This window comes from Microtus oregoni, unplaced genomic scaffold (genome assembly GCF_018167655.1).
Source record: "Microtus oregoni isolate MIOR12 unplaced genomic scaffold, Mior012 000055F_ref0000237, whole genome shotgun sequence".
Lineage (NCBI taxonomy): Eukaryota > Metazoa > Chordata > Mammalia > Rodentia > Cricetidae > Microtus > Microtus oregoni.
The window spans coordinates 13,162,636-13,188,217 of record NW_024543831.1 but is presented as its reverse complement, the minus strand read 5'-3'; the positions used below and the strand labels follow the sequence as shown (position 1 = coordinate 13,188,217).

Below are 25,582 nucleotides of genomic sequence, written 5' to 3'. Positions count from 1 at the left end.
TTAGATATTAAGCAATTTTGATGGATAATTTTAATAATTAATATCTTAATCATTTGAGCTTCTCGTATTGTTAGGTCTAGCTCTTTATTGGTATAAGTGTGTTCTAATATAAATCTTAACTTGAAGTTTTATTTTTGCACATACCCACATTATTCTCTCACTGAACACTTCCTTTTCCCAATAAACCCCCTTAATTCCATCTTTTTTTTATAAAATGTATGACTCATGTGTTTAATTGGAGTTGCTTACATGAGCATGGGTGGATACGGCTATTTTAGTAAGGTCAGCTTAACAGTGTCTATACCAGTGAGGAATTGACTTCCCCTCCTTCAGCAACCATTAAATGCCTGTAGTTTTTTAGGGAGGGAGGGATCTTCCTAAGCTCCTCCTCCAGGCATGGTGGCATGTTCTCCAAGTCCTATGTTGTGAAGGTCTTGTGCAGTTAACCATAATGTGTGAGTTCATAAGCTCAATAACTGTGCCATGTCCAGAAGATAGAGTTGCCTGGCACTATTCCCTCCTCCATCCCTTCTGTTCTTTCTGCCTCCACATCTATGATGTTCTCTAAGCCTATAAATGTTCTATTTAGGGCTGACCATTCAATAGTAGCTTATTCTCATCACTTTGAGTCTTTGTATTCTCCACTGCCCAGTGCAGAAAGTTTTTCTGTCCAATGCTAAACTCAGCACTAACCTGTGTGTGCAAACATTAAGTATTTAGAGGGCAGCTTGGCAAATGTTACTTAGCCGAACAGTTGTAGTTGGTTCCTCCTAGGACCTATGACCTTCCCAGCTATGAACTTTTGTCCAGGTTTACAGTGTCAGATATGATTTTTTTTCCCCACAGAGAAAGTTGGTTAAACCTGCTGTAGCAGTGAGTACATGCTGCCTGACAGACAGGTTGGTGTTGTAGCACACAGGGTTCCCAGCTGGGTAAGACTTGCTGACTTCCCTCCCCCAGCAGCTCACCAGCACTCTGAAAGCTAGCCAGCAGGGAGGAGGTGTCCAGCTCCATTCTAGATTGATTTCTCTGTTTTGCAATGGCAGTGCGTGGTGTCTTGGTTCTTGATTAGCAGGGCTTTCCCATTTATTTCTGGTGGGCAACCAAGAGCAATGCTAATTTTCGGGACCCTTTAGGGCCTCCCTGACCAACAATTCAGGAAGGTTCCCATACCCAGCACTGGGATTTCTGTCTAATAAACTGTAGCTTCTGGGAGCAACATTATATGTCCATGTGGGATACTTTCATTTTCTTTTCAATTACATTTTTAAGTTAGCTTATGAAGTGGTAGGTCTCTATAGGATTTTTTAAAAAAAATACATCCTCAATATTGGTTAACTCTTCCCCTTACCCATTCCTTTCTTCATTTCCCACCCTACTCCTGCTTATTCAAAAGATATTACTGGAATAATAATAATAAGTTACTAGATAAAGGACTTGAGTTTTGAGTGTCTCTGTGTATATGGTGAATGTGTGTGAGTATGCAGGTGTGTGCTCACATGCATGTGGAGGCCAGAGCAAGACATCAGGTGTTCTCCCCTATTGCTGTTGGCCTTATTACCTCGAGTCAGTGAGCTCTCTGAATTTGCCTGTTTCTGCTCCTAAATCCCAGGGTCACGGACACATGAGGCATGCCAGCCTTTTTATATGACTGCTGGGATTCTAACTCAGGACCTCATGCCTACAGAGCAAGTGCTTTTACTCACTGAGCCATTTTTCTAGTCCCAGGACTTGGACTTTTTTAAGGCTCTTGTTGACTATTAAAACATTGCTTTCCAGAAAGGTTTTTACTAGTTTACATAATGAAAAACCATATACAAAGATAGTCATATATATTATTCTAATATATATTGTGGTCTAATACATTATATAATCTAGAACAGCCTAGATTATGCTATAGTAACAAATAATCCCCCAAACTTTGTGCCTTATTACAACAAAGTGTTTTTGTGTGTGTTTTGTTTGTGTATGTATTTTGTTGTTGTTGTTGTTGAATCTACCATTTTGAGTCATTTAGGTGGCCATCATCTCCGCAACCTTCATCTATCCCATTAGTTACTTCTGTAATCTCTGTACTGGTCTTCCAGTTGTGTGGTGGCCTAAAGTTTATACCTAGAAATGTTTCAGTCTATATCCATTTAGTAGTAAGATAGATATGCCAAACTTGAAAGCAGGTCATGAAAGGCAGTCTACCATGAATTAAATTTTTTCTACTATTCATTTATGGTAGGGAGTCCAAACATGCCACTGTGGATGTGTTCAGTCAGAGAACAACTTGTGGGACTCAGCTCTTTCCTTCTGCTATGGAGGTGCCAAGAATTGAACTCAGGTCATCAGGCTTGGCAGCATGTGCCATTATCCATCAAGTCATTTTGCCTTTGACAAATGGCCAAAATTTTAAAAACAACTATAATTCATCAACAAAAGATGATGATAGCTTATGTTAATTCGATTTTTTGCCAATATAAAGAATTTTGTTTTGTATTTAGAAGACTTTTTAAATTTTAAGTTTCTGTTTGATTTATCTTTTATAAATATGTTCTCTTGGCTTGCTTTTACACTTTCTAGTTTTCAAAATATGTTTTTTTGGTTTTTTTTTTTGTGGAGATAGTAGTCATTGATAGTACTAGTACAGAAGCCAATTTTCCCCTCTCCTCTCCTCTCCTCTCTTCTCCCTTCCCCTCCCCTCCCCTCCCCTCCCCCTCCCCTCCCCTTTCTTTCCCTACCCCTCTCGTGTGTGTGTGTGTGTGTGTGTGTGTGTGTGTGTGTGTGTGTCTGCCTGCCTGCCTGTGTGTGTGCCCGTCTGTCCCTGGAGAAGTATGATGGGTGCTCTTATCGGCTCTCTGCTTTATTCCCTTGAGAAAGGGTCTCCCAAAGAATTTGTAGCTCACAGCTAGCTGGCCCCTGAGTTCTGGGGAGCCATCTGTTTTTGCCCCCATCCTGGGTTTACAGCTGTGTGAGTAGTTATAATCTCTCCTTTTATATGGATGTTAGTGATCCAAATTCTGGTTTTTGTGCTTGTGCAGCAAGTTCCATGCCTTGGTATTTCTGTTGCTGTGATAGCTTATAAATTCATCACTGAGAGAAGCTAGGGCAGGAACCTGGAGCCAGGAACCTAGAGCCAGGAACTGGAACAGAAGCCATGGAAGAGTGACTTACTGATTTAACTTCTCATTGTTTGCTCACACCTACTCTCTTATAGCTCCCACCAGCCCAGAGTTGCACACTCATAGTGAGCTGTGCCTTCCCATATCAATTATCAGTAATGAAAAGGTACCACCGGTTTACCTACAGGCCAACCTGGTGGGCCATTTTCTCAATCTAAGTTCCCTTTTTCCAGATGACTGGATTGTTCCAGGTTGACATAAAACTAGCCAGCGCATGCTCTAACTCATTGAACTATCTCCCCAGCTCCAAGAGTTTTTAATTCTTGACTTGGTACAGGCCTCTAAAGAACAAATGAGCACAAAAGAATTAACAAAATAATCAAGTTAAGGTTTCTCAGGGTAAAGAATTAAAGGGCCAGCTCAGATTTAGTTTTATTGACCATGTTTTTTTCTCCTCTTCATTTCAGGTGTCTGTCTAACCCAAGACTCATGCTCTAGATGGTTCCTGGTGATCTGTCTTACAAACCTAAGGTGAGATATTCATGAATGCATTTGCCACTTCAAATATATTTTATTATGAGAATGTGTTGCTTCTGAAAAAGTTAAGGTGGCACTCACTGTCTTTTCCTAAGTGTTTTAATGGGAAGCAAAACTTGTTTGTAGTTCTTTATGGGCTATTTGGGAAATAAACTGGCTCCATTGCTGAGATACTTTGGAGTGTCCTCCTTCCTTCCTTCCTTCCTCCCTCCCTCCCTCCCTCCCTTCCTTCCTTCTCTCATATATTACATCCTAACTATCTATAGTCCCTCCGCCCTTAGTCTCTTCTTCCCACCTCCCCTTTCTCCCAGATATACCCGCTTCCATCTCCCCACAGTAAAGAGCAGGCCTCTCAGGGACACGGCCAAACATGACATAACAAGCTGCAATAGACCATGCACATACAATCACATGAAGATGGAATGAGGCAACCCAGTCAGAGGAAAACGGTCCTACAAGCAGGCAAAAATAGTCAGAGCAGTCCCCACTCCTACTGAAAAGTCCCATAGAAACACCAAGCTACACAGCTATAACATACATGCAGAGAGCCTAGGTCAGACTCCTACAGGCTCGCTGAACCTTTCCAGCCCCCATGAGTCCTGATCAGTTGATTCTGTGGGCTGTGTTCTCATGGTTCTCATGACTAATCCCTTTGGCTCCTACAATCCTCCTTCTCCCTCCTCCACAGGACTCCCTGAGCTCTGCCTAATGCTTGGCTGTGGGACTCAGCATCTGTTCCCATCAGTTGCTGGGTGAAGTCTCTCTGCTCTCTTTGATGAGGACTCTGTTAGGTTCCGGTCCCAGAACACTCTACAGGCAGGACAAACTTTAGGATCGAAGGTGTTGTGCCTGGGTTGGTAGAGTACTTGTGTAATGCTCACAAAGCTGTAGGTTGGCTCCCCAGCTTAACATTAATCTGGCATAGCAATGCATGCTTGTAATACCAGCACCTGGGAGGAGGAGACAGGAGGACCAGAAGTTCAAGGTCTCTCCTACCTTGATAGCTTGAGGCTAGACAGATTAATACGTGAAACCCAGTCGCCAAGAAAGATTTTTGCCCCTTTCATTTAAAAAATTTGAAGTGGCCCATTGCATCTCTAGTCTTCTACTGGGAGTCCAGGTGCTCTACGTCATTCTTGTCGCTGTCAGCATGGTCATTCTTTCCCTCAGAGATGAATGTCGGATGTCAGTCTGATTTTCAGAATCCTTCAGTGTCTTTGGATTCCATGGCATTTTAGACTCCTTCAGAAGAAAACATTATAATCTGGTCTTTCTCCATGTTTCTCCCTAACATCCTAAACATGATTGTTTAGTTCAGATCACATCTTTACTGAGAAATAATTTACATATTATAAAACTGACTTGTTTAAAGTGTACAGCTTAATAATTTTTGTTATATTTCAGAGATGTACAGCCATTAACACAATTTAATTTTGAAATATTTCAACACCCTCAAAAGTACTAAATCACAGTCATCATCCCCACTGGCCGCTGATCTGCTCTGGACATTTCTTCTGCATTCTATCGAGTCTCAACGTTCACCCATGTGGTAGCATGTATCAGTACCCATTACCTTTCATAGAAGAATGATAGTCTGTTGTTTGTATTCGGCTCTGTGCTAGAGAAAGAGTTTCTGAGTAGTCAGGGTTTTTGTTTGTTTGTTTTTCAAGGGTTAAAATAAAATTCTTTGCTATTTTGGTTGACTTAAGATAAACAAGAGGCTGAACCTAAGGAAGTACAAGCCCCTGCTGCCAGGCAGTTCAGCCAGGAGGTGGTGACCCTCCCTCTTAGTGCTGAAGTGTTGTAGGTCCAGGGCAGACTGAGGACCAGATAAGAGAGAAGGATGGAAGTGTGCTGAAGGAGACTGCAGAACCAAGTCTTCTCTATTCCCCAGCTTCTGGTGAGAGGATCTCAAAGGGCTTAAGAAAAGGCCTCAGCTGAAGGTCACAAAGGAACTTCGGAAAGACGCTACGAGATCTAGGAATGCAGCTCTGCCTCAACGTGTGGTAACAATGGGCTTATGCTGGATGGGGAGGGGCATCTTCTGTGCAGTTCTCTTCAGGGCTGCAGCCTACTGGCTTGATCAAGTTTACTCCTGTCACCAAATGTTCAGGCTCTCTGCACAGCCCTTACCATCTTCAGTACCCGTCATTCATTTCCCCTTGAATCCTAGTGGTTCATACACTGCCCTGTGAGTGGACCCAGGGCGTTCTGGGATTCCAGGGTGGTGGAAAGTGGTATCTGGGAGTGAGTCTCAGTACCATTGCCTTTTGGTGCTCAGCACTGTTCACTACTTAGGAAGAGATGTCGCCATGGAGGTCCAAGCCCTTCATAATCTAAAGGAAATGTTACTGATAATCCTTCAGTAGACACGCCAGGCTTCACTGTTCTGAGCCTTTATTCTTTTTAGTCTATGTTTTGTTATATGTCCAGAAAGGCTTCTCTAAATTGGCATTGTTTTTGTACTTGCCTAGAACCTTTTAGTGCCTTACCTTTCCTTGGAGATTAAGTTCAGATACTCACATTGCCTTTTGCACTTTACTTGTGACCACTGCTCACTTTTTCATCCTTACCTATTTTTCAAGTCTTTTTTTTTCTTTTTTTCTTGCTGGTAGGTACTCTTTCCTACCTGTACTGCTGCACATAAGTATCAAGCAGATGTATATTTTCTTAGTGGCTTTTTGACGTGTATTATAAAATGGGATTCATTTAATATTTAAATGCTTTACCATTCAATTGACCGTTCTCCAGGTTTTCTTTTCCCAGTCTAGCTGTTCCTTTAGCTACTTAATAATGCAGTATTTGTAAAATAATTACTGTGTGAAAGTGACTCATCCTGACTAAGTCCAGGGCTCATTGACCTGTTTGCAGAAGAATTAGCTTACTTTCTGAGCATGAAAGAAAGAAGGGCAGTTTAAAGGGTTGACTAAGGAACTTAAAGTATATGAATAGTAGAGGCATTGATGATAGAAACAGTAAACTTTTTGATTATGATAGAATATGCAGCAGCTCAGTGCCCACCTGTATGGTTGAAATCTATGAATAAAATAAACACAATAAAAATGATTCTGTCTACTTTGTCCTAAGCTAATATTAATTGAAATTTCAGTTTGGAAAATATATAAAGACCTTGTTTTGGGGAATTTTTTCTTATAATAAACATTTTTATATCATGAAGCTGACTTATTCTGCTAGATCCAGCATGGGACTATATCCTAGATGTGACTAGATTATGGACTGAATAAACAGTTCTTGCTGAGCAAATTTCTTTGTGTACTCAAGTCATGTGTGAGGAAGGGACCTAGGAGGAAGTGCCATGGGTTTTACTCATGATTCCAGTCTGACTGGCTGACTTTCGGTGACTTCCTTCTCCTGAGTCAATCTTACTGTGCAGACAGTTTGTGTGTACATGTGAGAGTGCTCTATAACTGGGAGTCCAGATTCGGGGCTCCTTCTCTGCCATCGTTTTAACTCCAGACTGGCCAAGCTCTAGCTGGAGCTTTTGTTTGTAAGTAAGTACCGTTAACAGTATGTATGTTCAGTTCTTACAGCTTAGGACTTAGAGTTATTTTTCCTTTTATCTTCTGCTAACTCTCATTTCCCTTGCTCATACACATAACTGTCAGGTAGTAAGCCTAAATTCTATTAATTTTCACTGATTTTGTTTCATTTAATAATGAATCTAGTGTGGTTGGTTGGTGGTATTCCTCATTTTCCTGTTGAGGAATACTCCAGAGAGATTCCATAGCTACTGAATGGTGGAGGTGTGGTTCCAGCCAGATGTCTGAAGACAGTGCTCCTTCTTTTAAACATGTGGCTTAAGTGAAGACCTGTTGCTGTGTAGCTCAGCTAAAGCAAACTTTGTAATCTCAGTTTCCCTGTTTGTCCTCAATAACGGTTAGTGTCTCTTCTGACCCACAGACCTTTGTCTTGGAATCAATCAGGTTTCTCTTTTCTGCTGAATTTTCCCGGTGGTCATTCCTTGTCTAAAATTCTGTATGAGTAGTTCATTTGTCATAGTTTTAGTTTTGTTTTTTCCCCCAAGCGATGACTTTGAGATGGTTGTAGCACTTTGAGATCTCACTTGCTGCTGCTCGTAAAAACATCAGAATCCATAAAACTTGAACAGTGCTGGATTTCTTTTCTGCTCTGTGAATATGGAAAGTTTATCCCAGCATTAAAGTCCTCTTCTGCCTAGCCCTGTGGGAAATAGTTTTCCCTCAGCTGCTCATTGGCTGGATCATTCTCATTGTTTAAGTGTCTGTTAGATTTCCTTGTCAGCTCACTAGAAAATAGTGTACCCTAACCTGGTTTGTTTCGTGACTTGTGTATTGTTTCTTAGCACCTAATCACTAATTGATTGTCATTCATTTTACATTTACTTCTCATGGGCTCAAGGGACAGTGTGTTTTACTGTTCTATTGCTAGGATCTGAAATAGTGTCTACCATAATAGTGATCTAATAAATGCCTTTGACGTACCAAAGAATGCATGCATTTTCTGTTTATGTATCAGTATCTTCTTCCTTCCTTTCATTTCTCTGTGCCTGCCCTCCTTCCCTGCCTCCCTCTCTAACTGCCTCCCTCCTTCCTTCCATCCTTCCATCTTTCCTTACTTTCTTGGGAAGTAAAAATCTATCAATATTTTCTTCAGTTAATGTTTATGTACCTTTGATATTTTTCCTTTGGTTTGTTATTCTGTCCCTAGTAGGCTTATTTTGGAGGATGGGAAAACCTCACAATTCTTTTTTGTTGTTGTTTGTTTGTTTTTTCGAGACAGGGTTTCTCTTTGTAACAGTCCTGGCTCTCCTGGAACTCACTCTGTAGACCAGGCTGGCCTTGAACTTGCTGAGGTCTGCCTGTTCCTGCCTCCCAAGTACTGGGATTAAAGGCGTGCGCCACCACTACCTGGCAACTTTACAATCCTTAAACTTGAGAAGTGACTATTTCAGTGTATCCACTGCTTTCTGGGTGGGTGACAAGGCCAGTACAGTCTAGTCACAAACGCAATGAACGGGTAAGAAAGCTGACTGCCAACATCTGCTGCCATCCTGCTTGAGTTGTCCTTTCCCCCAAGGGCTTGTCACTGTCAGCTCAGCAAAGTGAAATCCTCTTCTCACAAACACCTTCTGCAGGACTATGGGACAGAAATGAAGGCAGGTTTACAAACACCTTCTGCAGGGCTGTGGGACAGAAATGAGGGCAGGTTTACAAAGTAAGCTAAAATGTGTTGCCAGACAAAGCAGAACAATTTCCTGCTGCTTTAACTTGAGTCCTGAGTCAAGATAGCAACATGTATTCTCAGGAGGAATGACATTGAAACTCTTGTCACGTCCAAAGGGTAGAGTTTTTTGTGTTTTTTTTTTTTTTTTTTTTTTTTTTTTTTTTTTGGTTTTTCGAGACAGGGTTTCTCTGTGGTTTTGGAGCCTGTCCTGGAACTAGCTAGCTCTTGTAGACCAGGCTGGTCTCGAACTCACACAGATCCGCCTGCCTCTGCCTCCCGAGTGCTGGGATTAAAGGCGTGCGCCACCACCGCCCGGCTCAAAGGGTAGAGTTAATAGTGTATTTACCAGTACTGGTAACAACGTGACAACCGCACAGCGTAGACTTTTGATTCTTAGAGCTCCTGTTTATGCCATAGTCTTTCTGTATTTGTTTAACTTTATGAAAAAGAAAAGGAATTTTTGAAGTCCGGTTTCTTTGCCACTTTATTCTTTCAGCTGTTACTTTATTCAATATAAATCTCTCCCCCTCCCCGCTGTGTGTGTGTGTGCACGCGCACGCATCGCATGCATGCCATTGTATATATACTTGTGTTCATGTGCACTCACATGGAGCCCAGATCAGGATGTTGGGTGTCATCCTCTATTGTGTTCTGCCGTATTTCCTCAAGAGAGGGTCTCACTGAGTCCGAAGCTTGCTGTTTTTGCTGGGCTGTTGGCTAGCAAGTTCTCTAGACCCTTCTGCCTCTGCTCCCTGATGGTAAGTTTACAGATGTGTATAGCTATGCTCTACTTTTTTTAAAAAATGAATTATTGTAAAAACCCTTTCTTGAAGGTTTATGTCATTAAATTCTGCTGAAAATATTTTGTTTCAAAAATTAAGAGGAGTTGCATGTAAAATAGGGTACTAAATAACTTTTTAGTTGTGTGAGATGCATGGTAAAATGCTGCCCTGGTTGTCTAATGAATGGAAAAAATCACAGTCATCACAATTAATGGAGAAGTTTAAGATTTAACACCTTTCATGATGAAAACAGTTATCATCAAACTAAGAATAGAAGTGTTTCACCTAATGAAGTCCATTTATGCAGTGCTCACAGCCGGCTTACACTGCAGTGTGAACTGTAAGCTTTTCCTCTGACATCAAGAGCAAAGCAGGGACACCGTATTAGGAATTCTAACCAAAGCAATCAGAAAAAGAAAATGAAATGTTCCAACCTGGATAGGAAAAAAAAATTTCTGTTTGCCAAGAACTTAATGTTATAGGTAGGAAATTCTAAGATTAAGCAAAAAAATTGTTAGAACTAACAAACTCAGCTGTTTTATACCATCCATATTAGCCCACTGAATAATGTATTTCAATACATTAGCAGTGCAACAATGTGAGAAATAAAAAGTAATTAGTAAGATTTACTAATGAGGTGAAAAACTTTAAACATTGAAAACTACTAAGTACTGTAGAAGAAATTAAAGACACCATTTATGTATTCTATTTATGTAATGGACACATATTATGTATTCATGGATCTGAAGACATTGTTACTATACAAAGTAGTTTAAAGTCTCAGTATAATTCCTATCAAAACCCCTGTGATTTTTTTTTTCAGAAACAAAAATTCATCTTAAACTCATGGAATCTTAAGGGTTCTGAAACAAAATCCCATGAAAAGAACTAAGTGGAAGTCATATGCTTCCCAGTTATCTCAGAACCTAAAACTGGGTGCCCAGGATGACTTAGTGAGTAAAGTGCTTCCCATGCAAGTCTGAAAACCTGAGCTTAAACCCTGTGCTGGCATAAGCTAGAGTCATCAGAGAGGAGAGAGCCTCACTTGAGAGAATGTGTGCAGAAAATTGGGATGTAGGCAAGCCTGTAGAATATTTTCTTAAATTGGTGGTTGATGAAGGAGGGTCCATCCAGCCCATTGTGGGTGGTGCTACTCCTGGTCTGGTGGCTCTGATTCTATAAGAAAGCAGGCTGAGCAAGCCATGAGAAGCAAGCCAGTATGCAGCACACTTTCATGGCTTTTGCATCAGGTCCTGTCTCCAGGATCCTGGCCTGTTTGAATTCCTGTCCTGACTTCCTTTGGTAATGGACTTTGATACGGAAATAAGCCAACTAAACCCTTTCCTCCCTGAATTGCTTTGGACAAGGTGTTTTATCACAGCAGTAGTAACCCTAACTAAGACATCCCCCAAACCCATTTTTAAAAGCCAGGTGCTGTGGCACACATCTCTAACCCCTGCACTCTTATGGGGGAGATGGAAGATGAGCACAGACTTGCCTGGAAGCTCACAGGCCTAGCCACCCTGAATGTGCAGAGTAGCAGAAACAAGAGAGACTGCATTAACAAAGTGGAAGTAGAGAATTGACTTCTTAGAGTGGTCTGTCCCCTGACTTCCACATGTATGCCATGACACATACATGCCCACACTTACGCACAATCCCACATACATACATAGTAAAAGTTTAAAAACTAAAAGAGAGCTATAATAATCCAAATTGTGTGGTACTGGCATGAAGACAGGAGTAGAGCAATGCAGGAGAAAGAAAAGCTCAGAAATAAACCCCTTTTTGTTATGTTATGTCAAGTGATTTTCGTATATAGCAAGACCATTCCTGGGGAAGGTCGGATTTATTTGTATTTTCAACAATTGGTGTTGAGAAAACAGGATAGCTCAAGATAACAATAGAAATTAGAACCTTACCTTATATTGTATATAAAAATTAGTCCAACACAGCTCCAAGACTAAGGTGTAAGAGCTAACAGAGAACTTTCAGAAGAAACTCCAGGTGAAATGCCTCATGTCTTTGGGTTCGGCAGTTATTTCTTTACTAGTACACAAAAAACATAGACAGTAAAATAAATCAGGGTCAGTTTAGCTTCATTAAAGTTAAAAATCTCTACTTCAAATGAAACGACCAACATAATGAAAAGGCAACCTAAAAAGTGGGAGAAATATTTGCAAATCATATATTTATTTAATAAGGGATCGATATGTTCAGAATGCATAAAGAATCTAAAATGTATTCAGAATGCTCATCGGTATACAGTTGGGCAAAATCATGTAACGCAAAACTTGTAACAGTGCGTGTAGATGCTCATTTTGTGATACGATGGGATGTGAAAACATACTATCTTAACCATCGTAAGCCATTGCTTATCTGTGAGCTGCTGCCACTGCCCAGCGTCATGAGAGAATACCATAGCATACACTACTAGTCAGGGAAAGATAAGAACTCTAAACTGGCCGGTTGTGGTGGCGCACGCCGGTAGGATTTGCTGAAGGAGGCAGAGGCAGGAGGATCACGAGTTCGAGGCCAGCCTGGGCTACACATTTAAAAAAAAAAAAAAAAAAAAAAAAAAAAAAAAAAAAAGAACTCTAAACTGGCTATAGAATAGGTGTTATTTTTACGCTACTGTAAATTTAAAAACGTGTGCCGAGATCTGTCTGTCACACACATGAGCTTTGCAAAACTCAGCACTAGTTCTGAGATTCAGTTTTTTTAAAACATAAAAGAAAAATTTAAAGTTTAATTTATAGTAAGGCTTAATATTCTTAAGAAATAAAACTTTCATGTTTTTCTCCAGAATCTCCTATGATTTTTTTTTATGGCCTAAAGGTCTTAATTAAGTTTTTTTTTTTGTTCATCTATTCAGTGTATGCTTGTGTATTGCAATCAGAGAACACCTTGGGAGTTGTCTCCCTCCACTGCAGGTTCCAGGTCATTATCAGATTGGTGGCTGTCACCTACATTTTCTTTATGGGATTTTAAAAATTAATTTATTTACTTTATTTTGAGGTTTGATTCACTATGAAGCCCTGGCTGGCTAGAATTCACAGAGATCCGCCTGCCTCGGCCTCCTGAATGCTGGGATTAGAGAGTGCACCACCATGACCAGCTGTTATAAAAAATTCTTTCTTTTTCTTTTTGTGGTTTTTCAAGACAGGGTTTCGTTGTAGCTTTGGAGCCTGTCCTGGAACTAGCTCTTGTAGATCAGGGTGGCCTCAAATTCATAGAGATCTGCCTGCTTCTGCCTCCCAAGTGCTGGGATTAAAGGGTGCACCACCACCGCCCAGCTATAAGATTTTTAAAAAGAGGTTTTATTTAATTGATTTCACTGATGGTTTCTTTGTTGGAGTTGTGTACCTGTTAGCGTAGTGAATAAGTAGTTTTTGCATTCACAGTTGATTTCAGATTATTAAGTATATAGTGTTCTGTAGCTACACCTTTAAGGATAATCAGCTGAAGTTTAGGAAGACTCAATTATATCACATATGTCTCTTGTTGGAGAGCCTGCCTTTTATAGATTTATTTAGGTGTTACTTTTAAGCCTTAGCTTTGAGAGCATAAGTTGGCTTCAGATGTCCTGGATTGTTCTCCATCTTGTTTATTTGAGGTGTGTTCACATTGGCTTGAACATGTACATACAACACACATAGAGGAAGAAAGAACACAAATTAAAAACTGAGATGGGCAGACATGGTGGCACACATCTTTAATTCTAGCATTCAGGAGGCAGAACTCTGTGAGTTCCAGGCTAGCCAGGGCTACACAGAGAGTTCTGGGAGAGGCAGGACTCCAAAGAGAGACCCCGCCGTTTTGTGTGTATCCCCTACCCCCTCACCCCCTGATTTGGGGAGTTGGAGAGATGGTTCAGTTCTTAAGAGCACTGACTCCTGTTTCAGAGGATCCAGGTTCAATTCCCAGCCCAGTGGTGACTTACAAGTGTCTAACTCCAATTTCAGGGGATCTGACATGCTCTCTGGCACCCACAGGCACCAGCTATGTAGTTGGTGCACCGACACACATGCAGTAAAATACTCATATATTTAAAATAATAGTCTTAAAAATTGAGTTGGTATGGGATCAATTCCTGATTGTATCTGTTTCCTGATATTTTATGTTCAGTATCTTTAGGTGCTAGGATGATGTTAACAGACCATTCACTTCCTCCCTCCCTCCCTCCTTCCCTCCCACCTTCCCTCCCTCCCTTCCTCCCTCCCTCCTTCCTTCCTTTGTCTTTTTCGAGACAGGGGTCCTTCTATGTAGCCCTGTCTGTTCTGAAACTTGCTTTGTAGACTACCCTGACGGCAAACTCACAGAGATATACCTGCCTCTGCCCCCTGAGTGCTGGAATTAAATGTGTATACCACCATGCTCAGCTCAGTGATAGTTTCTTATTTAAGTGTTATACATCATTGTGATTCCTTTCAAAATAAAATATTAACTTTTTTATAGCTTTTATGACTCTGTTATCTTAGTTCGGTTTATGTGGACTTTTCCGTTTCTCAGACTATAGGGGGTACGTCAGACTTTATTTAGGTTGCCTCTTACTGCTGGCACCTGAATTTCTTTTATTGTTCTTTTTCTCAATCATTTTCTTATCTTTGTTTCCCTCCCCATGCATCTACTCTAATCCAGTTTATGTGTTCGGCTACTTGTTTAACACCGGAAAATGGGTGGTGTATGTACTTTCTGTATATTCCATTTTATGTGTCAGGAGATACTGCTTCACTCTGCTGCCTGTAGCAGGCTGAGCTTTCTCAGAGACCCCTCTTTGGGTGAAGCTGGATTCTTGACTGCACTACAGAACTTGGGGAAGCAAAGCAGGGGCTTCTAAGAACAGTTGTAAGTAGATTTAAGCATGAGAGTTAGTATTTAAGCATGAGGTGTTTAGGGAAAGCATAGCACACATATAAGTGTGGGTCTGGGCTTTTCAATATTCATATACCTGGTTTTGTGGGCTATGAAATTACATCGTTCAAAGGGTTCCTACGGGGCCCTCTCCCCCTTTCTCTTTCTCTGTAAATGAGTTTGTAGGGTGCTTCCTGAGGTGCACTGGGTGGGACTGCAAGCTGATGGGGTAGAGACATAGGCCATAAAACGTTGTACAAGCAAGTCAGGTAAGTTTTTATTGTAATCAAAGTTTATTGTCTTGTTTGTGAGATTTTCAGAAAATCGTAGATTTACAGCTGGGAAAGGAGCAAGGCCCTGCTCAAGGTTGTGTGTACACAGACCATGAGCACACCATTCATTACTGCTCTGACGTTCTTATTTGAAATGTCTCTACATACGAGGATTATCGAAATCAAGTTTAGTTAATTGTGTTGGCATTCTTTATTCTGAGCTGGTGAGACCGCAGGCAGACTCTGGGGTCTCTGTATCACACCTCACTATACTCTATCAATACTGCAATAATAATCTTCATTTTATCTTAAGGAGACATGCATTTAAGAGTAAAACTGGAGGGTTGTCCATTATAAAGCTCATTAAGAATTGCCAGGTTTTCCTTCAGAATGGCCATACAGTTTATATTCCTTTGAGCACTCCTGAAGGATTCTAGACTCAAACTCTCTTTCTCATGTAAACAACTGGGCAGCCAGATTGAACCAAGGAGTTGTTTTTATAAGCCTGGTGTGGTGGGCGCATGGCTGTGCTCTCAGTCCTTAGATAGTGGATGTAGGAGTTTACTAAGGAAGGTGAAGATAAGAGGGCCCTGATTGGGGAAAGACGCCAAGTTGTTACCAATAAGATAAAGGCAGGCTAAGATGGATCCTTCATTCAGAAGAGTATTAGGTGGAAAAGCCTTTGGTCTTAGTCAGCTTTCCTAAAGGGCACTTTGTGGTTAGGGCAAGGCCTCCTGGACAAATGAGGCCTGCCCCCAGCCATGCAGACCATTTAGCTCTAAAGCTCTAAATGGTTAGGTTTTTGCATGTGCTCATTATGGTTCTTGGAATGCAAACGTGAATGAAACTAATTCTCAGACCTGGAAGCTTTGTGATTATAGGTAAGTGGGTGCAAGGCTCATCTGCTCTTTTGGAAAACCTCTTTCGTTGTCTGAGAAGTTCTTTTTTTTTTTTTTTTTTAAAGATTTATGGCGGTGGTGGCGCACGCCTTTAATCCCAGCACTCGGGAGGCAGAGGCAGGCAGATCTCTGTGAGTTCGAGACCAGCCTGGTCTACAAGAGCTAGTTCCAGGACAGGCTCCAAAACCACAGAGAAACCCTGTCTCGAAAAAAACCACAAAAAAAAAAAGAAAAGATTTATTTATTATGTACACAACATTCCTTCCAAGTATGTTTGCAGGCCAGAAGAGAGCATCAGATCATTATAGATGGCTGTGAGCTACCATGTGGTTGCTGGGAATTGAACTCAGGACCTCTGGAAGAGTAGTCAATGCTCTTAACCTCTGAGCCATCTCTCCAGCCCGAGAAGTTGATTCTTGTGTAATGTTTAATGGCAGCCAGCCTGGTGTTAGCCTTCCTATTTTACTTTCTAAAATTAAAATCTGTACTAACGGATATTCAGGATCCCATAACCATCATATCTAACCTAGTGAGAGATTACCCAGGAAGGGACAAGATGGGTGTAGTGTTTATTTCTTAAAAGTGTGGTGACTGGCGTGGGAGGGTATAATATTTTGGCAAGCCCCTTTGAACTGGTGAGGTAGACATTGGAAAATAATACCTGGAAGCATGAAGTAATTCAGAGTAATTAGCTATATAATATATAGTGCTAATAATAGAGAAAATAGTGCTGGGGACAACAGAGTAAGTGTGGTTTCCAATCTTTTTATAACTAAATTCCCAGTTAAAAAAACAACAAATTCCAGCCTGTGCTATCACGTTTGGTTACCCCCAGAGATGGAAGGTAAGCCCCTGTTGCTGTATCACAATAGACTTTAGACACTTGATACTTCAGGGCCTAGAAGCCCTGACCTGGAACTGACCTGAAAGCCTCTTCCCCGAGGAGTAGCTTTCACGGTACCTGAAGGCCCAATGCCAGCTTCCAAAAGAGGAACGCAACCAAGGGTTCTACCCAATGATACACGTATGAGCACAACAACAAACACGGCACAATAACCTAAAGGAGCAGCAGTGGCGCTCCTGCCTGTCGGTAACCAGCAGCGCTCTAATTGGATATCAGTCCTCCTCAACCAGCGGAGGTCAGATGGAGATTCTGGTGCTGTGCTGTGATGAGATCCTCTCCAGAAGCATTTGAAGAGTGGGCTGGGGATCAAACCAGGTCCTTTGAATGAACAGCCAGGGCTCTTAACTCCTGAGCCATTTCTTGAGCCCCAGAATGAGCAATCTTTGGTACCATGCAGACTGGAAAGGTCTCAGGACTGGAATTAAATAGCTGTCAATTCAGTTGCCTCATCAGATTTCGTCATGTGTTGTGTCTAGCATCATGCCTCCCATATAGCAGGTAGCAAGCAAATACAATGGTTTTCTTTTTCTTTAATTTGTATTTTAAATTTGTCTACTTGGGTGATGTTTGTTTGTTTCAGTTAAGGTAATTTTACATTGAGCGCTTTTAATGATGAATAAAGAATGTTAACTGTGTGGTGCCAGACCTTCAATATGTGTGTGTGTGCGCGCACGCGCGCTGTCAATTCTCCTTTTTATTATTATATAATTATCTCTTATTTTTAAAATGCTTGAAAATATGTTATACAGCTTTATAGTAATTGTACCAGAAATCCTATGATAGCAGTATGGCTAACAGCTTTACATGTCTGTATAAGATAAATGTGCTTCCCCTTCCCCGGTGAAAAAGAAATCGAGGATCGTACTGGGAAACCGTTTTAAGAATGTGAATGTACTGAGGGGCCAGTCAGTGGATTAAGTCCATGTGGTACATTGTAAAGTGATCTCGAGCCTGTTACTGGAGAATGAAGGCTCCATTATCAGACTCGACTCATCTCCACTGGGACTACAGAGTAGTCAGTGGTCCTGGAGCAGCTGCGAGTGAGGGGGCTGTTCTGCAACACCAGAGCGTTCTTGAAGGCAGTGTCAACTATTGCTGTTCGAGGGCTCTGTGTCCAAGGTGGGTTTTTTCTTCATCACATTCCTATTGATTTTCAAGCTTGGAAGTATGAGTATGAATACCTTTTTAACTTTAATCATTTTTCCTTTGGATGTTAATAATGATACTGCTTTTTCTTAAAAAGTATTTAATGATTGATTTTTTTTTGCAGAAAAATCTAGCATTTGTGTAGATTTCTTTTTTCATTTGGTGCAGAATTTTTCTTCTCAGGATTTACGTAAAAGATTCTAACACCAATCTGTAGCTTTTCTGTTAAATGGAAATATTTTATTTTGGTGCTGGTGTACTTATAGTATGAGTTTCTACTGATGTTTAATATTAGTGTCTTATATGTTTATATACATTATAAAAATGAGTTTGTCTTATTGTCTGTCGTATTGGCATAAAATAAGTTGATAAAGGAATTTGGACAGATATTTAGAATCTATTAGCATCAGGTTTGAATCTTACGGCATTGGAATTTAGAGGGATTTGTGGGTTCTTTGGGTGGCTGGTTTCAGACTGACTCCCACTCTCGCAGCGGCGGGTCTGCCTCAGAACTGGAGTCTGGGGATCAGGGAGCCCATCGGCCTAATGGGGTTTCTTCAGAGTGCAGTTTTTATTACCATGGAAAACAGCGAGCATGGTTAAGAATGAATTTTCTTTGCGCATCCAATGCTTCCTTCAAACTTCAATGATATTCAAATAGTATATTTGGTAAGTAGTCCTGATCACACTTTGTTGTTGAATATGTTTAGTTGAGGGAAATAATGGGATCAGTTTCTGAAGCTTTTCAAAACACAGTACATGAAATAGGCTTTGTTTTGCTACTTATAATATGAGTTCATTAGTCACTAATAATTTTTATCACTTCACGTGTTAAATTGCTTTCTAAATAGACAGGATTGAGAATCCTGACTGCAGTGGAGGGAAATGTCAGAGCACTTCTCAACGTCGCAGGGTCTGTCCTTCCGAAGACTGTTGCACCTTGATCCAAAAAGAAAGCTTTTGTGATGGAGGGACTCTCGCCTGCATTCAGTATTCTGTCATCAGATACAAGTGCAGGCCGAACAAAGAGGGGTCTCAGGGCAGTTTTTCACCCCTTCACTTTGCTTACGGCAGGAGGAAATGGAGATTGATTTTTCATTTTTCGGAAGTGAGTCTTATTTTTGAAGTGGTTCTGAGATTTCTGTTTTTGTTGGAGACATTTGGATCCTTTATTTCTCCCGGTTTAAAATCTGCTTGTTTACTTTTCTGCTTGAAAGATTAGCAAGATCAAAAATTTTATGGCTTGTTATCAAGAGAGAGTAATTGAAATGTTAATCACTGAGTCTCCTTGCCTAAGTTCATAATCATTTATGCCGTTCTGTAGAGTCTGCGGTGGGAATGAGGGAAGCAGGTGGGGGAATGTTAAGTACTCCAAGGCTGCAGGCTAAAATGACTTAGTAAATGGAGATGCTGTATCACCTATAGTTGTGGGGGAGGGGTATTTCGAGGTCAGATTGTTTTTATAATTTAGAACAGTTAGCAAACAAATTGAAATTATATAGTGTTTGATTTCAGGCTGTAGAAGTTAGTCTGTAGTTATTGCTTTTTTAAAATTACAAATTGTATTGTACTAGTTCTTTTGTTTATACTGATTGAACTTATTTTTTCCCCATTTTTAATCTTAATTCTTTTTTCAAACTAATCTATCTTCATAGAATGTAAGTAAGATCTAAGTTGAATATGTTTCAGGATGAGTAAATTGTATCCAAGAATCTTAATCGGTGTGAGGGAGAGAGACATAAAAAAGCCATGTGGAGGACAGAGCTAGACTGTGAGATCCCAGTTGGGAAATACTATCATTCATCTTTATATTGAAAAATTTGATTTGTGTGTTACTGAAGGAAAGTACATCAAAGATTTTAGAAACTTCTCTTTACCATTAGTGCTAAAATTGAAAGGTAGCCCTTCTCCCTGAGGACTTAACTTGCCCACCAAATGGAAACTGTGGGGGGTGTGGGGGGAGGTTAACTGCTTCTGGCTTTTCATTGGCCCCATCACAGCTCATTGTCCCCATTATATGAAAGTGCTTGGCTGCTCAACACCCCCCCCCCCCCCCCGGCTTGTCATGGCCACACTAAGAAAAGTGTTTCAAGAGAATGTGTCGTATCTGGCCTTCCCTGTTTCATATTATCTTCAGTTTTCACTGTGTGGGACTCAAGATCTGAATCCAATTCGATACATCTTTGCCCTGTGCGAAATTGTCTTACAGACACTAGCAGACATATATTTCAGTGTTTTTCTGTGGAGATTGTAGATTACAGTATTAGAAATTATTTTTAGCCACTGTGAAAAACAGTATGAAAAATACACTGTGGATCAATTTAATAATGCATTTATTGAACAAAAATTTATAGTACTCATATTCCATAACTAGATACTAGAAGCATGGAACTAAATAAGATTTGATTCCTGCCTGTAAGGATATCATTGTCTGCTATTAGAGTTTAAAAATTTGGTACAGAGAAATAGGAGGCTCAACCAGCTTCTAAATGAGGTGGTTTAATTCCCAGCTATGAAAACCAGTGAAATGCGGACAAAGCACCAGTTGTTGGTGTTCATAGTTTATTTGCTCAGTTTAACCCTCCCCACCCCAAGAAACCCCATGGAAATAAAATTCTAGTAAAGAGTGGAATTATTCCCCTCGATGACTTTGTAGTGATTATTAAATGTTTTTGTAAACATTCCTCTAGGGGCTGGTTGCATGCAAGCCTCATCTCAACAGTGGGAATATGAAATGAATGTGACCAAGTATTTTATTCTTGAAGAGGATAGTGCTGAAAAAAAAAAGCAATATATAAAATAACAGCACTATGCTAGTAATTGCCATGCATCTTATTGTTGGATTCTGTGCCAAGTGATTTCTCTTGCTAGCGGTGACCCTAGGGTATACATAGAGACTTGGAGTTTTCTTTATATCAGTGATATTAGGGAAAACAGTGAGAAAACTAACATTATGATGCCAAACTCATGGATGTTGAGGGAGGGGAGCAGTCTTGGCCATTTAGAATCTTTCATAAGTTCTTTTTATGTAAAATTTATATACTAGCAATCTCAGTGACAAGGAAAAAACAGCATGTGTGCTCTAGGAAGCACAGAAACATACTCTGTGGGGCTGAGAGGTTAAGAGCACATGATTCTCTTCCAGAGGACCAGATGTCAGTTTCCAGCGCCCATGTTGGGTGTCACACCACTGTCTCCAGACCTCTGTCCCAGCGTCCATGTGAGGTGTCACACCACTGGCTCCAGACCCCTGTCCCAGCGCCCATGTTGGGTGTCAACACCACTGTCTCCAGACCCCTGTCCCAGCGTCCATGTGAGGTGTCACACCACTGTCTCCAGACCTCTGTCCCAGCGCCCATGTTGGGTGTCAACACCACTGTCTCCAGACCTCTGTCCCAGCACCCATATCAGGTGTCACACCACTGTCTCCAGACCTCTGTCCCAGCGCCCATGTTGGGTGTCAACACCACTGTCTCCAGACCTCTGTCCCAACGTCCATGTGAGGTGTCACACCACTGTCTCCAGACCCCTGTCCCAGCACCCATATCAGGTGTCACACCACTGTCTCCAGACCTCTGTCCCAGCGCCCATGTTGGGTGTCACACAACTGTCTCCAGACCCCTGTCCCAGCGCCCATGTTGGGTGTCACACAACTGTTTATCTCCAGGCCTCTGATGCCCTCTTCTGGCTTCCATGGACACCTGCACACAAGTTACATCACACATGTTGCATCCACACACAGAAACACTAGGTAGACACAAACACAAGTAAACCTTTAACAATGGGTGGTGATGGTGTATATTTTGTTTGAAGGAGGTTCTTAGTATTCTTTATAAAATCTTCTATTGGCCCTGTCTTTTTGTTGACACTGAATGATACTTTCCATTCAGAAGTTTCTGTTTGAATGAAGAAAGTCAGCAACGGCAACATATAGCAAAGGTCGTCACAGTGATACAGCCAGCAATAGTGCTCGCTTTGCTCTGCTCTGATGGAGTGCATCTGGAACTTGGTCTAGAGAGGCTTGTTATCTCAAAACAGCTAAGACAGCCTTGTGGGTAGGGAGATTGATGTTGCTTGCACAAAGTTGTAAAGGTCTCTATCCAGAAATTTTATTTTGGATGTTGGTTAGTTAAAGTGGTTGATATTATCCTTTATTATTCTTTCAAACATAATACTTGAGGTGAAATACATCAGAGAAATTTTTATCTCTGTTTTCTGGGATCTCAGCTGCAGTACGCTTTTCCTGTTGGATCATAAGCCCTGCTGGAGTTTTCTGTGTACCCATCCAAAGTTCCTAGTCTGGCACTTACAGCCACTTTTAGTTTCCTTTGCTTTCTTTTATTTATGATGAATTCTTGGGTCACTTCAAAGCTAATGATTGTGTTACTAAGGATAATCTTAATCTTATACCAGTTTCTTCAACAATTTTGTTGGTTTTTGAAATAAAAATATTTTTAGATCACTAAAACATTCAAAGTCTTGAGTTTTACAGACAGTATACAGGTGTGCTTTGTTTTGAAAAGTCTATTTGGGGTAATTATTGCTTACTTTCAATCTGTTAGAATTTGACACTGCCCCCCCCCATTTTTTCTTGTCTAATGTGTGAGGGTCTTGTCCAATGGGGTGAAGAGGAAGTTTAAAGGGTAAGTCTTCATTTATTGTTAAAGATAAAGTGAGAGGCGATCATTAGGTCGGGATGTCTATTAGGTTTTCGACTGTTAGGGCATAATGATTAAGATTTCTCACAGCTGAAGGCAGTCCTCTCCAGAGCCCTTTAGTTATTAGTCTCCTTGATTCATGGTCAAAGTTTGGCAACTCTTTTTTGGATTAAGGTTTATAGTCTTGCTATCTTCAGAAAGTATATAGAGTACTGGCTGCTTTGTTAGATGATGCACGATTAATAAAAACTCAGGGTCAGAAATTGGGTTCAGCCTGAAGATCTGAAAAGCAAAACAGCCAGCTACTGGCTCTTACCCCAACCTCAGTCTGAAATGGCGATCCTGCCTCCAGGAATCTCAGAATGAGACTGTGTGTCAAGAGCTGTTTCCTCCCGTTTTATAATCCTCTCTAGTACTGAGGCCCAGTTTCTGTGGCAACTTGTGTGGCTACTGGGATTAAAGGTGTGTGCTACCATAACCTGGTCTTGTAAGGCTGACCAGTGGGACTGTTTTTCTCTCAGATCTTCAGGCAGACTTTATTTATTAAAATACAATTGAAATGCCACTACAGTTAGGTATTTTTTAGTCCAGGAAATCAAATACCAGCTCTGATAAGTAGCTGCCCGGTGCCCAGTTGCCTTACTCTCCTGCTGCCATGCCTTCTTCACGTGGCCTAAGACTGTGAGCTAAGACAAACCCTCCCTCCCTTCAGATGCTTTTACCAGGTGATACCTCATTTCAGCAATGAGAAAAGGTAATTAATACAGATACTATTTTGTATTTGACTCACAAGTAGGAAGGCAATTTATGTAAGCTCTCCTGGTGACCTAAATGGGGTGTGGCTAGGGAATAACTGGGTGATAGAAGCTGGTATGTGATGACCTGTCTGCCATGTGACCACGTCCTTCACTTCAATTACACTATTAAATTTGCACATCACTATCATTTTCAATCTGATCAGCTACTCATTTTCATACATACATTTAACATTTGCCACCCACTGCAAGTAGATTGTTGGTTTTGAATTGTAAAGGTGGGGAGTTTTATTTACTGGAAAGCACAGTTTCTGTATGAATTATAATTTGCGGCAGCCTTGTAAGTCATTCTTCCTGTGTCTGCAGAAGTAAAGTTTTCTCATTTGCTTCTTTTCAATTAAAAGAGTCAAAAATGATGGTGGCAGCTGAACTTTGTATGAACCACAGAGACTTGAGGATAATTGTGAAGGCTTTTCAATCTTTCTCCTTTATTTTATTTTTTTTTTTTTTTTGGTATTCTGTGGGACGGGAAAACCCCTATAAACAAGGCAAGGTGTAGTCTGTCTTTATTATGATACACTTTTCTACCATTATGGTCTTTTGCTAATTGAGCACAACACTACTAGTATCAAATGAAAATTATATTTGTAAATATTCACTATATTTCTAGTAAAAATGAGCTGGGGATATAGCTCCATGGTAAGCTCTTGCTTAGCATGTGTGAAGCCAGGGTTCTATCACCACCATTGCAAAAAGGAAACAAATAGAGGCTAAAAGAAAAGTGAAAGTGGTTGGGAGATGGTTCAGTTGGTAGTGTGCCTACACAAAAGCATGAGGTCCCCAGCACCCATATAAAAACTGAATGGCAACATGTGTTTGTATCCTTCAACACTGCAGCGCATAGATAGGCAGATCGCTGGAGCTCACTGGCCAGCAAGCCTCTTTGAATGCTGGAGCTCCAGGTTCAGTGTGGCACTGTTTCAAAAACTAAGGTGGAAAGAGATTGTAAAATGAACCTGATATTAACCTCTGGCTTCCACATGCATGTTTGCATGTGTACCTACATTCATGCACACCTATACCTACACAGATACACCACACAGATACAGACAAACACACACCTGAAAAAAAGTCTCCTTTATCTGATATTTGTAGTTACATTTGTGCTGAAACTCAGACATTTAAGTTAGAAGCCGTTATCTTTTCAAAGGAGAACTTTTAATCTGCTTTTTTGCTTTGATTTTTTTTTAAAATGTAAAACTTTTGTGGGATGTAATCTTGGGTTTAAGCAGAACTTCCAACATTGACAGTATCTCCTCCAATACTTTGGCTTTCTCTGCACTGCAACATTTGTTGTCAGGTTCAGGACTAGAAAAGGCCTCAGGTAGCATACATAAATAAGCATTTAGTTAAAGGGTAATGTCAGTGGTACTAGAATATGTGAAATGAAACAGAAATACTTGATCAACCACAACTATTTAGTGTTTCATAAACCTCATTGTTCAATGTCATAAATAGTGCCATTAAAAAGCAGTGAACTGTCAAAATTTGGTTTTCTCTATCCTCATAACACTGAAGGTTTTCCTTCTCTTACCACTTGCAATGAAGCTGCTGTTTGAGAGAAGTATACATTATTAACTAGAATGCGATCAGGGACTTAAATACAAGTGAGGAATATGTTGAAAATGAAGCAAAATGGAAAAATGCCTTATCTCTATTAAGTCTGAAGTTACACTGAGGAATAATAGGTCACGTGGGTAGTGGATGCTTTCCATACACTATAGCAACTCTGTAAAGTTGGTTTCAGTTTACAAATGAGGTCTTACAGCCTCAGAGAGATTAAGTCACACTGGTGTGTTTATTATGCCTCTGTTTTTTCTGATAGATGAAAGCTTATATTAAAATAGTCATTTTAATGTAGCATGAAAAGTTAAATTATACTGTGCTAATACTTACATTTTAGATATTTGATTTATATTATATTTTGTATATAAACATTTGTTTCTAAGTATCATGAAGGATGTGGTAAAATAAAAGAATCTAAATATTTTCCATCAGGTTTTTCAAATTAAATGCTCTAGTCTTCTGTCCACAAAATGTAAGAGCCAAATGCTAGAGCTTCTACATTTTGTATACAGAACCCTTGATAAATTGTGTCCCTTCTGTTGAGGTGTGAAAGTTTGTATAAAAGCTAAAAGGCATCTTTATTGCTCTAACTTATAAGGACAAATACAGAAGACAAATTTCATTGCTCCTCAAAATATTTGTTTGTTTGTGTTTGTTTTTGTTTTTTGAGACAGGGTTTCTCTGTAGCTTTGGAGCCTGTTCTGCAACTCACTCTGTAGACCAGGCTGGTCTCAAACTGAAGAGATCTGCCTATCTCTGCCTCCTGAATGCTGGGATTAAAGGCATGCACCACCACTGCCCAGCCAATTTTTTTTTAAA

At 40.5% G+C, this 25,582-nt stretch overlaps 1 protein-coding gene across 2 annotated transcripts in view; it reads left to right on the top strand.

Annotated features, from left to right (window-relative positions):
• Peak1 (pseudopodium enriched atypical kinase 1) overlaps nucleotides 1–25,582 on the top strand; it is a 210,502-nt gene that overhangs the window by 40,762 nt on the left and 144,158 nt on the right. For both annotated transcript variants that reach the window (XM_041638336.1, XM_041638337.1), the window contains exon 2: nucleotides 3,575–3,638. The gene's annotated coding sequence lies outside the window, so the exon portion shown is untranslated. The remainder of the gene's footprint in view (nucleotides 1–3,574; nucleotides 3,639–25,582) is intronic.